Source organism: Bos taurus, chromosome 3 (genome assembly GCF_002263795.3).
Source record: "Bos taurus isolate L1 Dominette 01449 registration number 42190680 breed Hereford chromosome 3, ARS-UCD2.0, whole genome shotgun sequence".
NCBI classification, from domain to species: domain Eukaryota; kingdom Metazoa; phylum Chordata; class Mammalia; order Artiodactyla; family Bovidae; genus Bos; species Bos taurus.
The window spans coordinates 27,845,181-27,863,380 of record NC_037330.1 but is presented as its reverse complement, the minus strand read 5'-3'; the positions used below and the strand labels follow the sequence as shown (position 1 = coordinate 27,863,380).

The window sequence follows — 18,200 nt, the reverse complement described above, 5'->3', positions numbered from 1 at the left end:
GACAGAGAGTGCTCAACACTAAAAAGTGGAGAAGTAGCAATACACAAATGCTATTGAGAGATAAGAAAATAAATATCAAAAGAACTGACTGAAGACTTAAAAGTGAATGAGTCTGGGAAAAAAGGGGACTGCTATTCTTTATAACAAGAGTATTAAAATATCAATTCTTTGAAGTAAATACTTTTAAACTTTGATTAAAAAATAAAAATGACAACTAATAAACATATTCTCTCAAAAAATAAAAACATTTAAGCTGTAGTGGGTATGCAGGCAGACAGTAGATGAGGCTAGTATTAGTCGATATGAGGTAGGCCCATGTAAACACTGCAAGCCAGGATGAGATTTTTAGTCTTTGTTCTAAAATCTGTGGAAAACCCCAAAAATAACTTAAACAGAGATGCCACAAGATCAGATATGTTTTTGAAAACAGCAATCCATAAGACTAAAAGTCACGAGAAGAGGGATCAAAACAGCTTACTGTAACCACCGCATCTAGAGGCAGAGCCTGATGGCTGTCAATAAATAACTGATGAAGGAATGAAAGTCCATTTCCTTCCACATGTCTGCTTTCTCATCTGTATAATGGGGAGAATAAACCCTCTTCTTACCTTGTCTGCCCTCTTTTTATCTATTTCCAAGAAGACTGGGAAGATAAATGATGTAATAAATATAAAATATCTTGAGTATCTTATGAAGCACCAGTCCTTAAAAGAGTGGTAGCAAAAAGATCCTGGTAGGCTGAGAAGTAAAACATCTGTAAATTACATTAAATATGAATATCTGCTCTAGTTTATGACGGTAGAATTATCCCGAATGAGACAGTGAGTCTCATGAAGGGACTGAGAGTCCACTTCAGAAAAACTGATTCCTGAAATTGTTTTTCCATTTGCATTTAAAGATGTTTAGACTGAAATAAACATTTTCTTCTTGGGAGCATACTATAAATGCAGCCTAGTCAATAAGTCAGGTTGTGTGCGTGTGTGTATGTGTGTGTAAACACACACATATATATTGCATATTTATCATATGAGCATGCTTTCTAGAAATTTATGTGAGCAACAGGCGTTTGTCATAAGCAATAAAATCTTTTATGTGGATTCTTTCCCATTCTTTCCGAGGGGATTTCTCTCTCTCTCTCTTTTTTTTTTCCGCAGCTCAGTTTCAGACTCAAGTGAGTCCCTGCTGCTATTTTTTCCCCAGTCATTCTTGTCTTCCTTGCCTTTGCCAGAGCACACTGAAACGAAAGGCGGGCCATTCCTGGACTGGTATTTGCTTGATTAAATGAGGACTTTTGGCATCAATGGCTTTTTGCAGCTTGGCAGGTCATGAAGAGCTGGAGGAAACATTCCCAACCCATATTATTTGTGACAGAATTCAGGTGATTATAGAACAGAGAAATTCATGGAACTATTAACATTCCCCTGAGAGATCACTGTTGAAAGGATGAACCATGAGGGATATTCGAAGTGTGTGAAAGGCCTTTCTTGCCTCACTCCGACTCTTACTGTCAGAGCTGGATACTCTCAGCCTAAAGTCTGCACTCTGCCTTTGTGGCACTGAAATAGTCTCACTTTACTTTGACATTGTCAGGCACCCAAGCACTGAACTTGAGATTCACCATAATAGCTCTAGCCTCATTCTTAGTCTCCCCCTGCATCTGTCTTTCTACCTCACTCATTCTATCTTACAAATATGAAAAAATCTTCTCAGTTGTTAACTAAAAAATAAATTCCATCAGTCTTTAATTTGTTTGCAGAGAAATAGAAAAAGTGGAAGATTTATAAAGTGGAAAATACAAAACATTTTTAAAAGAAATTAAAGACCTAAATAAACAGGTCAATCCCATGTTCATGGATCAGAAGATTTAAGGTTGTTAAGAGAGCAATACTCCCCCAAACTTATTTACAGATGTGACATATTCTATTAAAATCTCAGCTGCCTTTTTTCTTTTTTACCAGATATTAACAAGCTGTTCCTAAATTTATATGGAAATCTAGGGATCCAAAATAGCCAAAACAATCTTTAAAAAGAACAGAGTTAGAAGACTCATACTTCCTGATCTGAAGACTCTGTATGCTGCTGCTGCTAAGTCACTTCAGTTGTGTCCGACTCTGTGTGACCCCCTAGACGGCAGCCCACTAGGCTCCCCCGTCCCTGGGATTCTCCAGGAAAGAACACTGGAGTGGCTTGCCATTTCCTTCTCCAATGCATGAAAGTGAAAAGTGAAAGTGAAGTCGCTCAAGTCGTGTCTGACCCCCAGCGACCCCATGGACTGCAGCCTACCAGGCTTCTCCTTCCATGGGATTTTCCAGGCAGGAGTACTGGAGTGGGGTGCCATTGCCTTCTCTGGAAGACTCTCTATAGATCTACAGTAATCAAGACAGTGTGATTTTGGCATAACGAAACACATACTGATCAACGGAATAGAACTGATGGGAGAGAAATAAACTCTTACATTTATGTCAAAGAACATGGGTGCCCAAACAATTCAATGTGTAAAGAATTATCTTCCACAAAGGGTGCTAAGACAACTAGATATTCACATGGAATGAATGAAGTTGAACCCCTTACCTTAAAAAATATATGGAATTAAGTGGAAATGGATTATAGACCTCAATGTAAGAGCTAAAACAATAAAAGAAAGCATAGGTGTAAGCTTTTGTGATTTGGATTATATAATCATTTTTTAGCATCACCAAAGCACAAACATACACAAAAAACATTAGACTTCATCAAAATTTAAAATTTTCATACCTCAAAGGACGCCATCAAGAAAGTAAAAGACAACTCAGAGGATTAGAGAAAATACGTGCAAATCATATATCTGCTAAGAGATTATATTCAGTGTCTATAAACAATACATAATTCAAGTATAAAAGACAAATAATCCAATAAAAAATGAATTTGAATAGAAACTACTCTGGAAGAGATGTGCAAATGGGCAATAAGCTCATGAAAAGATGTCCAACATCATTAGTCATTATATAAATGAAAATCAAAATCACAATGAGATACCATTTTGTATCCACTAGGATGGCTATAATCAAAAAGACAGATAATAACAAGCATTGATTAGTAAGTGGAGAAAGTAGGAATACCATTTAGAGGCAAATATCCAGGAGAACTGAAAACATGTCAACACAAAAACTTATACACAAATGTTCATAGTGGCATTATAATAATAGACCAAAAGTAGAAGCTGCAAATATCTATCAGTTGATGAATGAATAAACAAAATGATACATCCATACAGTGGATATACAAAGCAGTATAGCCATACAATGGGTTATTCAGTGATAAAAAGGACTGAAGCATTAATACATGCTGTAATATGCATGGGCCTTGAAAACATACTAAGTGAAAAAGTCAGACACAAAAGTCTACATATTATGTGAGTTCACTTATCTGAAATGTCTAAAGTAGGGAAATTCATAGAGATAGAAATTAATAGATAAGTAGTCTCCACCCAGGCACCACTCTGCTGGGACTCAAGGGTTGTGTGGCTGCTACCTGGGCCTCAGGGTCCTTTTGGGGATTCAGCCCTTCAGCACGGCTACCACAAGCCCAGCTCTTTCTGAGGATCACCTCAGTAGTGCTCCAGGCTGCCAGAGACTATGCTGACCAAACACTTCCATTGCCAAAGGCATGTGCCACCACTGGGCAATGGTGGCTGTCATTGGTGCAGTGGTAGATGTCCAATTTGGTGAGGAGCTGCCACCCATCCTAAATGCCCTGGAAGTGCAAGGCAGGGAGACCAAGCTGGTTTTGGAGATGGCCCAGTCTTTGAGTGAGAGAACAATAAGGACCATTGCCATGGATGGTATGGAAAGCATGGTTAGAGGCCAGAATGTCCTGGATTCTGGTACATCAATCAAAATTCCTGTTGGCCCTGAGACCTTGGGTAGATTTGTGAATGTCACTGGAGAATCTTTGATGACCGGGGTCCCATAAAAACCAAACAATTTGTAGCTATTCGTGCTGAAGCTCCTGAATTCATAGAGATGAGTGTTGAGCAGCAAATTCTGGTTACTGGTATAAAGATTGTGGATCTGCTGGCTCCCTATGCCAAAGGTGGCAAAATTGAGCACTTTGTTGGTGCTGGAATTGGCAAGACAGTACTTATCATAGTGTTAATCAACAATGTTGTTAAGCCTGTGGTGGGTACTCTGTGTTTGCTGGTGTTGGTGAGAGGATGCAAGAGGATAATGACTTCTACCATGAAATGACTGAGTCTGGTGATGCCAACTTAAAAAATTCTACCTCCAAGGTAGCACTGATATGTGATCAAATGAATGAACTGCCTGGTGCTCGAGTTGGCAACTCTGACTGTGTTGACTGTAGCTGAATACTTCAGAGACCAAGAAGGTCAAGATGTATTGTTGCTTATTGATACCATCTTTTGTTTCACCCAGGCTGGCTCAGAGGTATTGGCTTTATTGGGCAGAAGCCCTTCTTCAGTGAGTTATCAGCCTACCCTGGCCACTGACACGGGCACCATGCAGGAAAGAATAACCATCACCCAAAAGGGATCTATCACATCTCTAAGGCTATCTACATGCCTGCTGATTACTTGACCGGCCCTGTCCCTGCCACTACTTTTGCCCGTGTGGACGTGCACCACTGTGCTGTCCCATGTTATTGCTGAGCTGGGCATCTATCCAGCTATGGATTCTCTGGACTCCACCTCTTGCATTATGGATCCCATTGTTGGCAATGAGCATTATGATGTTGCCTCTGGGGTGCAAAAGATACTGTTGTTATTACTGCTTAGTTGCTAAGTCATGTCTGAGTCTTTTGTGACTCCAAGGACTGTAGCCCGCTAGGCTCCCCTGTCCATGGGACTTCCCAGGCAAGAATACTGGAGTAGTTTGCTATTTCCTTCTCCAGGGGATCTTCCTGACCCAGGGATAAAACCTGCATCTCCCCCATTGCAGGTGGATTCTTTACTTCTGAGTCACAGGGAAACCCAATTATGATAATAGGTAGAATTTATTGAAACCTCAACTTATTCCAGGTAGTGTGGCAAGCACTTTACATTATTCCCAACTATTAATTGTTTCCATGCAAATGATCCTGTGTGTGTTAGTCACTCAGTCGTGTCCAACTTTTTGCGACCCCATGAACCGCAGCCTGCCAGGCTCCTCTGAACATGGAATTCTCCAGGCAAGAATACTAGAGTGGGCTACCATTTATAGGATTACAAATCCCTCCAGAACATCATTGCTGTCTTGGGTATAGATGAACTTTCTGAAGGAACTGTGTCCTGTGCACTGAAAATACAGCTCTTCTTGTCTCAGGCATTCCATGCGGCCGAGGTCTTTACCTGTCATATGCGGAAACTGGTACCTCGAAGGAGATCATCAAAGGATACCAGCAGATTTTGGCAGGTGAATATGACCATCTCCCAGAATGGGCCTCTATATGGTGCGACCCACTGAAGAAGCTGAGGCAAAAGCTGATAAGCTCACTGAAGAGCACTAGAGAGGGTGTCCTTTCAGCAAACTAAGCGCTCATCCTCCAACTGTCCCTCTCCTTGCCCCGAATCCCAAAATCACCGTTTTCTCTCTGGGCCACTTGAGAGGCTGTATTAAAGATGTTGTATTCTGTCTGAAGAGTATTTAGGGTTTCTAGTGTTGCCAAGGACAGGAGGGAGAGGGAAATGGAGAATGACTGTTAATAGACATGGAGATTTTTGGAGGGAATGACAAAATGTTCTGGAATTAGGTAGTGATGGTTGTAAAACCTTGGGAGCATACTCAAAACCACTGAATTGGGCACATTAAATTTTGAGGGAGCGTATTATATTGCAAAACAAATTTGAAAAGATTGTTGTTAAAATGCATAATCAGTTCAGTTCAGTCACTCAGTCATGTCCAACACTTTGCAACCCCATGGACTGCAGCACGCCAGGCCTCCCTGTCCATCACCAACTCCCAGAGTTTACTCAAATTCATGTCCATTGAGTCGATGATGCCATCCAACCATCTCATCCTCTGTCGTCCCCTTCTCCTCCTGCCTTCAGTCTTTCCCAGGAGCAGGGTCTTTTCCAATGAGTCAGCCCTTCGCATCAGGTGGCCAAAGTACTGCAGTTTCAACTTCAACATCAGTCCTTCCAATGAACACCCAGGACTGATCTCCTTTAGGATGGACTGGGTGGATGGATCTCCTTGCAGTCCAAGGGACTCTCAAGACTCTTCTCCAACACCACAGTTCAAAAGCATCAATTCTACAGTGCTCAGCTTTCTTCACAGTCCAACTCTCACATCCATACATGACCACTGGGAAACCCATAGCCTTGACTAGATGGACTTTTGTTGGCAAAGTAAAGTCTCTGCTTTTTAATATGCTGTCTAGGTTGGTCATAACTTTTCTTCCAAGAAGCATCTTTTAATTTCATGGCTGCAATCACTATCTGCAGTGATTTTGGAGCCCAAAATATAAAGTCTGTCACTGTTTCCCCATCTATTTGCCATGAAGTGATGGGAATGGATGCCATGATCTTAGTTTCCTGAATATTGAGCTTTAAGTGAACTTTTCACTCTTCTCTTTCACTTTCATCAAGAGGCTTTTGAGTTCCTCTTCACTTTCTGCCATAAGGGTGGTGTCATCTGCATATCTGAGGTTATTGATATTTCTCCTGGCAATCTTGATTCCAGCTTGTGCTTCATCCAGCCCAGCGTTTCTCATGATGTACTCTGCATATAAGCTAAATAAGCAGGGTGACAATATACAGCCTCGATGTACTCCTTTCCTGATTTGGAACCATTCTGTTGTTTCATCTCCAGTTCTAACTGTTGCTTCCTGACCTGCATACAGATTTCTCAGGAGGCAGGTAAGGTGGTCCAGTATTCCCATCTCTTGAAGAATTTTCCAGTTTGTGGCAATCCACACAGTCAAAGACTTTGGCATAGTCAATAAAGCAGAAGTAGATGTTTTTGGGGGGCTTCCCTCATAGCTCAGTAGATAAAGAATCTACCTGCAATGCAGGAGACCCAGGTTCGATTCTTGGGTCAGGAAGATCTCCTGGAGAAGGAAATGGCAACCCACTCCAGTATTCTTGCCTAGAGAATCCCATTGACAGAGGAGCCTAGCAGGCTATAGTCCATGGGGTCGCAAGAGTTGGACACAACTTAGTAACTAAAGCACCACAGGTGTTTTTCTGAAACTCCCTTGTTTTTTCAATAATCCAACAAATGTTGGCAATTTGATCTCTGGTTCCTCTGCCTTTTCTAAAACCAGCTTGAACATCTGAAAGTTCACAGTTCATGTATTGTTGAAGCCTGGCTTGGAGAATTTTGAGCATTACTTTACTAGTGTATGAGATGAGTGCAATTGTGCAGTAGTTTGAGCATTCTTTGGAATTGCCTTTCTTTGGAACTGGAATGAAAACTGATCTTTTCCAGCCCTGTGGCCACTGCTGAGTTTTCCAAATTTGCTGGCATAGTGAGTGCAGCACTTTAGCAGCAGCATCTTTTAGGATTTAAAATAGCGCAACTGAAATTCCATCACTTCCACTAGCTTTGTTTATAGTGCTGCTTCCTAAGGCCCAGTTGACTTCGCATTCCAGGATGTCTGGCTCTAGGTGAGTGATCACACCATTGTGATTATCTGGGTTGTGAAGATCTTTTTGTGTAGTTCTTCTGTGTATTGCTACCACCTCTTCTTAATATCTTCTGCTTCTATTAGGTCCATACAATTTCTGTCCTTTATTGAGTCCATCTTTGCACAAAATGTTCCCTTGGTATCTCTAATTTTCTTGAAGAGATCACTAGTCTTTCCCATTCTATTGTTTTCCTCTATTTCTTTGCACTGATCACTGAGGAAAGCTTTCTTATCTCTCCTTGCTATTCTTGGGAACTCTGCATTCAAATGGGTATATCTTTCCTTTTCTCTTTTGCTTTTCACTTCTCTTCTTTTCACAGCTATTTGTAAGGCCTCCTCAGACAGCCATTTTGTTTTCTTGCATTTCTTTTTCTTGGGGATGGTCTTGCTACCTGTCTCATGTACAGTGTCATGAACTTCCATCCATAGTTCATCAGGCACTCTGTCTATCACATCTAGTCCCTTAGATCTATTTCTCACTTCCACTGTATAATCATAAGGGATTTGATTTAGGTCATACCTGAATGGTCTAGTGGTTTTCTCCACTTTTTTCAATTTAAGTCTGAATTTGACAATAAGGAGTTCATGATCTGAGCTACAGTCAGCTCTCGGTCAATCTGACTTCAGTGTTGACCATCTGGTGATGTCCATGTGTAGAGTCTTCTCTTGTGTTGTTGGAAGAGGGTGTTTGTTATGACCAGTGCGTTCTCTTGGCAAAACTCTATTAGCCTTTGCCCTGCTTCATTCTGTACTCCAAGGCCAAATTTGCCTGTTACTCCAGGTGTTTCTTGACTTCCTACTTTTGCATTCCAGTCCCCTGTAATGAAAAGGACATCTTTTTTGGGTGTTAGTTCTAGAAGGTCTTGTAGGTCTTCACAGTACCATTCAACTTTAGCTTCTTCAGCATTACTGGTTGTGGCATAGACTTGGATTACCATGATACTGAATGGGTTTCCTTGGAAATGAACAGAGATCATTCTGTCGTTTTTGAGATTGCATCCAAGTACTGCATTTCGGACGCTTTTGTTGAGTATGAGGGCTACTCCATTTCTTCTAAGGGATTCCTGCCCACAGTAGTAGATATAATGGTCATCTGAGTTATATTCACCCATTCCAGTTCATTTTAGTTCACTGATTCCTAAAATGTTGACATTCACTCTTGCTATCTCCTGTTTGACCACTTCTAATTTGCCTTGATTCATGGACCTGACATTCCAGGTTCCTATGCAATATTGCTCTTTACAGCATCGGACCTTGCTTCTATCACCAGTCTCATCCACAGCTGGGTATTTTTTTTTTTTTTTTTGCTTTGGCTCCATCCCTTCATTCTTTCTGGAGCTATTTCTCCACTGATCTCCAATAGCCTGTTGGGCACCTACTGACCGGGGAGTTCATCTTTCAGTGTCCTATCCTTTTGCCTTTTCATACTGTTCATGGGGTTCTCAAGGCAAGAATACTGAAGTGGTTTGCCATTCCCATCTCCAGTGGGCCACATTTTGTCAGAACTCTCCCCCATGACCCGTCCTTCTTGGGTGGCCCTACACGGCATGGCTTATAGTTTCACTGAGTTAGACAAGGCTGTGATCCATGTGATCAGATTGATTAGTTTTCTGTGATTGTGGTTTTCAGTCTGTCTGCCCTCTGATGGAGAAGGATGAGGCTTATGGAAGCTTCCTGATGGGAGAGATTGACTGAGGGGGAAATTGGGTCCTGTTCTGATGGATGGAGCCATCCTCAGTAAATCTTTAATCCAATTTTCTGTTGATTGGTGGAGCCATGTTCCCTCCCTGCTATACCTGGGGCCAAACTATGGTGGAGGTAATGAAGAAAATGGCCACCTCTTTCAAAAAATCCCATGCATGTACTGCTACACTCACTGCCTCCAACCCTGCAGCAGGTCACCACGGACCCAAGCCTCCACTGGAGACTCCTGGGCAAATGCATAATAATAGTGGCTAATATTTATTAAGTTCTTACTATGTTTGAGGCTAAAACAGACAATGGACTTCCCTTGTAGCTCAGTTGGTAAATAATCTGCCTACAGTGCAGATACCCGGGTTCAATTCCTGGGTCGGGAAGATCCCCTGGAGAAGGAAATGGCAACCCCCTCAGGTATTATTGCTTGGAGAATCCCATGGACTGTTGCCTGCCAGGCTCCTCTGTCCACGGGGTTGCAAGAGTCAGCCATAACTTAGTGACTAAACCACCACCACAGAACAAACATTGGCTAACACTCTGTAGAATAAGATTTGTTAATAGGGAAAAACTAATGGAAAAATCAAATTTGTCAGACAAAATCTACCTCTATAAACTTAACCCCACAGGAAGGCACCAAAAAATTAGCAGCAGCTATAATCAGAAAAAAGAAAACAAAACGAACAAAAACAAATTGCCAAATCAAATATTTATTAAATATTTATGTGCTTAATCCTTATAAAATGCTTTCAGTAAAATTTTTAAAAAGTGATGGAAAATTTTGTGATGGCTTAATAGCACTTATAGGAAATTGTCTTAACAAAATTCATGATGGAAAATGCTTCCCTTAAAAAATTTGTTAGTGTCTCCACTTTACTCAGTCTCATCTTTAAATTTGTTCTCAATATATAATTAAGAAATTTGTTCTCAATTACATCAATAACTCATGCTTTTTTTTTTTTTTTGCCAAGTAGTAATCCATGGTTTGAACATGGCACATTTTGAAAGGTATCTGAATTGTTTCCAGCTTTTGTAATATACAAAAAAAACTTCTATAAAGATTTGTATCTAGATATCATATGAAAACAAATGTTCATTTCTGTGTAGTAAATGCCCAGAGCACAGTTGCTGGGCTGCATGATGGTAGCCACATGCTTAGTTTAAGAAACTGCCAAACGTTTTTTTCCAGAGTGACTGTGCCAGTTCACACATTCACCAGCAATGTATGAGTGATCCAATTTCTCCACATCCCTGCCATCATCTGATGTGGTCACTATTTTTTATTTTAGTCATTCTGATAGGTGTAAAGTTAGTAATATTTCATTGTGGTTTTAATTTGCATTTTCCTAATGACTAATGATGTTGAGCAACCTTGCTTGTCATCTGCACATTTTCGTCAGTGAGATATCTGTATACGTCTTCTGTCCATTTTCAGATGGGTTTGTTTGTTTGTTTACTATTGAGTTTTCAGAGTTCTTTACATATTCTAGATACTAGTCTTCTGTTGTTTGTGGTTTGCAAATATTTCCTCCCAGTCTGTAGCTTGTCTCTTTATTCTCTTAATAAGATATTTTGCAGAGCCAAGGTTTTTAATTTTGATGAAAGCCATTTCCTTTTATGGATTGTGGTTTTGGTGTCAAGTCTAAGAACTTGGCATTGTCCTAGATTATGAAGATTTTTGTCTTTTCTCCTTAAGGCTTTATATTTTTACATTTTATGCTTATGCCTGTAATCCATTTTGAGTTTGTTTTTGTATAAGGTTTGAAACTTAGATCAAGGTTCATTATTTTGCCCTTTAGATGACCAGTTGTTCCAACATTGCTTAGAAGGCTATCTTTCCTTTATTAGATTACTTTTACAACCCTGCCAAAAATCAGCTTGGCATATTTGTGTGAGTCTATTTCTGGGTTCTCTATTCTCCTCCATTGATCTGTGTGTCTACGCCTCTGCTGATACCACATAATCTTTATTACTATATAATATCATAATATATCATATTATATCATAATATCATACTGTATAATATCAGTCATGAAATTGGAGAGATTTTATTCTTCTTAAAATTTTTTTAGCTATCTCAGTTCCTTTGCATTTCCATATGAATTTTAGAATAACCGTGTGTGTATCTGCAAAAAAATCTGGCTGGGAATTTAAAATGAATTTCATTAAACCAGTATATCAATTTGGGAAGACTTGATCTCTAGCTGTGAGAAGAAGAGAAGTGAAAAGCAAAGGAGAAGAGGAAAGATATAAACATGTGAATGCAGAGTTCCAAAGAATAGCAAGAAGAGATAAGAAAGCCTTCTTCATTGATCAATGCAAAGAAATAGAGGAAAACAAGAGAATGGGAAAGACTAGGGATCTCTTCAAGAAAATCAGAGATGCCAAGGGAACATTTCATGCAAAGATGGGCTCGATAAAGGACAGAAATGGTATGGACCTAACAGAAGCAGAAGATATTAAGAAGAGATGGCAAGAATACACAGAAGAACTGTACAAAAAAGATCTTCATGACCCAGATAATCATGATGGTGTGATCACTGACCTAGAGCCAGACATCCTGGAATGTGAAGTCAAGTGGGCCTTAGAAAGCATCACTATGAACAAAGCTAGTGGAGGTGATGGAATTCCAGTTGAGCTATTCCAAATCCTGAAAGATGATGCTGTGAAAGTGCTGCACTCAATATGCCAGCAAATTTGGAAAACTCAGCAGTGGTCACAGGACTGGAAAAGGTCAGTTTTCATTCCAATCCCAAAGAAAGGCAATGCCAAAGAATGCTCAAACTACCGGACAAGTGCACTCATCTCACATGCTAGTAAAGTAATGCTCAAAATTCTCCAGGCCAGGCTTCAGCAATATGTGAACCGTGAACTTCCTGATGTTCAAGCTGGTTTTAGAAAAGGCAGAGGAACCAGAGATCAAATTGCCAACATCCACTGAATCATGGAAAAAGCAAGAGAGTTCCAGAAAAGCATCTATTTCTGCTTTACTGACTATGCCAAAGCCTTTGACTGTGTGGATCACAATAAACTGTGGGAAATTCTGAAAGAGATGGGAGTACCAGACCACCTGATCTGCCTCTTGAGAAATTTGTATGCAGATCAGGAAGCAACAGTTAGAACTGGACATGGAACAACAGACTGGTTCCAAACAGGAAAAGGAGTTCGTCAAGGCTGTATATTGTCACCCTGCTTATTTAACTTCTATGCAGAGTACATCATGAGAAACGCTGGACTGGAAGAAACACAAGCTGGAATCAAGATTGCCGGGAGAAATATCAATAACCTCAGATATGCAGATGACACCACCCTTATGGCAGAAAGTGAAGAGGAACTAGAAAGCCTCTTGATGAAAGTGAGAGAGGAGAGGGGAAAAGTTGGCTTAAAGCTCAACATTCAGAAAATGAAGATCATGGCATTCGGTCCCCTCACTTCATGGGAAATAGATGGGGAAACAGTGGAAAGAGTGTCAGACTTTATTTTTCTGGGCTCCCAAATCACTGCAGATGGTGACTGCAGCCGTGAAATTAAAAGACGCTTACTCCTTGGAAGGAAAGTTATGACCAACCTAGATAGCATATTCAAAAGCAGAGACATTACTTTGCCAAAAAAGGTCCACCTAGTCAAGGCTATGGTTTTTCCAGTGGTCATGTGTGGATGTGAGAGTTGGACTGTGAAGAAGGCTGAGTGCCAAAGAATTGATGCTTTTGAACTGTGGTGTTGGAGAAGACTCTTGAGAGTCCCTTGGACTGCAAGGAGATCCAACCAGTCCATTCTGAAGGAGATCAGCCCTGGGATTTCTTTGGAAGGAATGATGCTGAAGCTGAAACTCCAGTACTTTGGCCACCTCATGCAAAGAGTTGATTCATTGGAAAAGACTCTGATGCTGGGAGGGATTGGGGGCAAGAGGAGAAGGGGACGACAGAAGATGAGATGGCTGGATGGCATCACTGACTCAATGGACGTGAGTCTCAGTGAACTCCGGGAGTTGGTGATGGATCTGATCTGAATACCATGTTCATGAATTGGAAAACTTAACTTAGTAAAGAGGTCAGATCAGATCAGATCACATCAGTCGCTCAGTCGTGTCCGACTCTTTGCGACCCCATGAATCACAGCACGCCAGGCCACCCTGTCCATCACCAACTCCCGGAGTTCACTCAGACTCACGTCCATTGAGTCAGTGATGCCATCCAGCCATCTCATCTTCTGTCGTCCCCTTCTCCTCCTGCCCTCAATCCCTCCTAGCATCAGAGTCTTTTCCAATGAGTCAACACTTTGCATGAGGTGGCCAAAGTACTGGAGTTTCAGCTTTAGCATCATTCCTTCCAAAGAAATCCTCGGGCTGATCTCCTTCAGAATGGACTGGTTGGATCTCCTTGCAGTCCAAGGGACTCTCAAGAGTCTTCTCCAACACCACAGTTCAAAAGCATCAATTCTTTGGCGCTCAGCCTTCTTCACAGTCCAACTCTCACATCCATACATGACCACAGGAAAAACCATAGCCTTGACTAGACGAACCTTTGTTGGCAAAGTAATTCAAAAGCAAAGCTTTTGAATATGCTGTCTAGGTTGGTCATAACTTTCCTTCCAAGGAGTAAGCGTCTTTTAATTTCCTTTGATTAGATTGGAGTAAAAGAGTTTTTTTTTTCAAGCTTCTTATCTAGGGAGGCTGCTCTTTCCTGGTACTCTTACTTGAGATAAAAGGTTGTTGTTGGGACTTTTTATGTTTGAGCCTCTGGCACGTCCACAGAACTGACCTCACCACCACCCAGTCTATGATGTGAAAGGCAAAAAGAAAACCTTGGAACTCACCTCTATGTTGCTTTTTGCATCCCAAGATCCCTAGAGAGTCTGTCTCTTCTCTCTACCTTTCAGACTCTTATTTTATTTTGTTTTGTTCATATATAATCCACGGGTTTTAATTGACCTAGAAAGAGAAAAACAAAGAAATATGTCTACTCTAACTTCCTAACTTTGGAATCAGTGAGATCTGATTCCAAAATGTTATAGTGACTGGTTTACTGAAGAGGCGGATCAGAAAGTAAGTAAGTTGGTTTTCTTTTATTGCTACCCTTCAAATTCACTCTGCCAGTCTCCCTACACTGGATGATGTGGTGAGCAGATCCTCATATTTCTCAGATCAGTTTCAAGTGTGAACAGTCTTCATTTCCGGAGAACAAAGGGTGTGGGTGTGCTTAGTCATTCAGTCATGTCCGACTCTTTGAAGGTGAGAACACTCTCGTGGGTTTCCATTTCCTCTTTCAGGGGATCTTCTCAACTCAGAAATTGAACCCGCATCTCCCGTGTCTCATGCATTTCAGGCAGATTGTTTACCTGCTGAGCCATCAGGGAAGCCTCTCTGCTTGGCTGTTTTCTCTCCAGTTCTCTGACTGTTGCTTCTTTACCCTCTATGATTGGGGGTCAGGAGAGGGAAAATTAAAGGAAAAGAGCTAAGTGTTATATTATGGGCTAGAACTGCTGGAGTCAGGTGTGAGTGCCCTCTGCCTGGCAGATGCCCACATGTGGGTTTTTCTCTCTATGTGGCTTCTCCTGAGACCCTGGTCTGAGAAGACCATGGATGTTCCTCTGTAACGGGTGATACAACCTCAGGGTGAGAGATTCCAGCTCCTGGCAGCTATTGCCCCCACCCTCGACCCTGGTCACTTGTGCTGGGGCTCATTTGCCCCAGCTGGGCAGCATTCTCTCCTGACAGTTCAAGCTCAACTGCCTTCCATGATATCTGTGGAAAGAGCGGCCTGCCCAAACGGCAGCACTTGGTTCTCTTTCAATTCTCATAAACAGCTCTAGTCCCTCTCTTCCCTTCAGAATTTTCCAGAGGACATTCAGGCAGTGGTGTCTGTGCTTTCCAAATGCCAAGGGACACAGTTGTGTTCTTCAAGAACGCTTCCACCCCTTTCAGCTGTGTTCTAGCAGCACTGGGGCAGCACAGCTGGTGTGAAGCAGAAATAAGAAACCTCCCTCCAGCTCTCACAAGGAACGTAGGGAACACACAGGACACAGGATGAGCTGTTGTAAAGGAATCTTGACTCCCCGACATCCTCAGACAAGCTCCAGCTGGAGGTGGGGGGTGGGACAAGGTGTTGGGCATTCTCTTAGTACATCCTATGTGGATGGTCTAGCAACTTCTTTAGAAAGAATTATTTGTCTCCTTGGGGTCCTCAGGTGAAACTCTGCAAAGATAGGTAAAGGCCCACTTAATATTCTGTCAGAGTGAGAAGGAAATCCCATGTTCTAAACCATGCCCTCAGCCTATGAAGGAGTGGTTCTGAGACACAGGCTTATCCCCCAAATCACATTGATCTTCATGTACAGTTTGGATTTTGAGCTGATCCATGCTGACCCACTAGCTAAGACACGGCCTCATTGTAATACAACCAGATGGGACACATGTGGAACCACATTTAACACAGGCTGAATGCAATTACACAGAACAAGCTGGACCTCAAACAGCACACCATGCCATAGGACAACTGGCAAGTGGACAGCAAAAGGAAGAACGAGCTAGAACAATCTGAAGCTCAGGACGCTTTTTGAGCAATGGAAGTTATGTAAGTCATTGAAGCAAAAAGATGGCACTTCATAGAGCCGAGTGGGCTTCACAGCCTCAAGCATTGCCTCACACCAACAGCAAGTCTCCCTGGAGTGCCCAGGACAGGCCCGTGGTCCTGCACGTGTCGCTTCAGCCTTGCTGGCATTCTTATAACAAAATCCAATGACATCATCTTCAAAGTAAAGAACAAAGAATTTGATTAATACTCAATATCTGATTCTGGTTGTCCCCATTCTGGTTCCTAGAGTCCATATAAATGACACACATGGATTATCAGTCTTCAAGGAATTGGAATAATAAAATGCATGCAGTGGGTCTTCCTGGTGGCTGAGATGGTAAAGAACCTGCCTGCAATGCGGGAGACCCGGGTTTGATCCTCAGGTTGGGAAGATCCCCTGGAGAAGGGAATAGCATACCACTCCAGTATTCTTGCCTGGAGAATTCCATGGACAGAGGAGCCTGCTGGGCTATCGTCCATGGGATCGCAAAGAGTCAGACACGACTGACTGACTAACGCTTTGACTTTCCTGAGATTATAGGGAGCATGGAAGGTGACTAAAGATCTTGTAGTGCCCATGATCATTATCACGAGCATCATTTGCTCTTGGACTGACAGTTGTAAGGAACGTTATTTAATAAGCTGCCCAGTTGAGAGAATAAACATCTGAGGAAGCTCAGGACCTGGAGAGGTAAGCTTATTTGCCCCATGACAAGCAGTGGATGTGGCAAACCTTGCAACTGCCAAGCAGATGTTTGGACTCCCAGGCCTCGGCTCTTCCCTCTGGCTGAGGGTACATTATGGAGAGAACCTCGAAGGGTGAGCTCATCATTGGTCTGGAGATCACATGAGAAAATGGAATAGATGTTAACAGGATAGCATTGCCTTGCCATTCATCTCCTCTGCCAAGAAGCACATTCCATCCAGGGAGCAGATGAAGGTGGGGACCTTCCTTTCCTCTCTACAGCCACCAGAAAACACCATGCCAAAGGAAGAATATAGCCAAGTCTTAGAATATTACATTTCTCAAGAGGAAAATTCATTTTCTCTGGTCAGTCACTGTTTTGTACATGACACCTGAGAGGAGGATTGCACACTGCCTGCTTGCAGGGCAACCATATGGAAGTCTCCCAGGGAAAGCGCAGAGCAGAGCTGATTTATGGCACCACCACAGGCCCTGGGACCAGGCTGGGGACACACCACAGCCCAGCCCTGTGGCCTCATTCCAGCCTGTGAACAAGTCCTGTGGGTTGGGAATACTGCTGCAAACCCAGTGTGCATGGACTGCCTGCCGTGCAGAAACCTCTGACAATGCTTTCCTGTGAGAGACCTGGGCTCTGGGGACCCTGGCTTCCTGCTGCGTCACTGTGATGTGACCATGAGGGTGGGAACCGAGCCCAGGAAAACTTCCTCCTGGACTGGGTCGACCCTTGTGCAGAATACTGGCTCAGAGCTGCGTGCTTTTCCCTGAGATATCAGGGCCTCTGTCACCCTGTCTGGAGGGGCCCCTCTGGCCGCTGCCCTGCCAGGATCTGTCTTAATGCACCCTTGAGACTCTGGAACTAGGAACCAGCCAATAACAGGACTGCTCATGTCTCAAGCCAAAGGGTCCAGATTTAGAAAATTTGATGACTCAGGTGCATGGGAATCTGAGGGTCTCTTATGCTATCAACAAAGCAAACAAAAAATGAATAAAATGTTGATTGGAACCCAAAAATGTCAACGGGACTGTCTCTAAACAGTAGAAATATGTTGATTTTTCCTCTTTTTACTTTGTTGCATTTTCCAAGTTTTCTTTTTTTTTTTTTTTTTTTTACTTTTATATTGGAAAAGTAGCTTTATTAAGAAAAAAATATTAGAATAAAAACTGATAGAGTCAGTTTAATGTTGCTCTCCAAGGGATCATAAATACTACTGGTAAGTAAAGCCTTATGGCTGTGAACACAAAGAGGTTGACTGCTGGGACCTTTATTTCTCTGGGCCAGGACCCTCAGATATTGCCTATCACCAAGACCTCAGTTGGAAGCATGTCACAAAATCCACACATTTCCTAATGAAGGAATCACTTTTGCATAGCTCCATTATAGTCACACAATAAACAAAACAGCTCGCCTTTGCAATCAAGTAGAAGCAATGACATGGTGATAACAACCATTTATTGAGCACTCACTGGGTGCCAGGAAGAAAGACCTTCTACCTAGGTCTTCAATCCTTGCAACAAGGATTAATGCAGGTGGTCGAGGGTGGGGTTTACTCAAGCCTCTGGGTTTAGATCCTGGCTCAACAACTTGTGATCTCTGTTACCTGAGTGGCCCTGTGACCTCTTTTAGC

At 42.1% G+C, this 18,200-nt stretch overlaps 1 pseudogene; it reads left to right on the top strand.

Annotated features, from left to right (window-relative positions):
- Positions 1-302: 302 nt before the first annotated feature.
- LOC100140133 (ATP synthase subunit beta, mitochondrial-like) lies at positions 303-5,481 on the top strand (annotated as a pseudogene).
- The last annotated feature ends 12,719 nt before the right edge of the window (positions 5,482-18,200 follow it).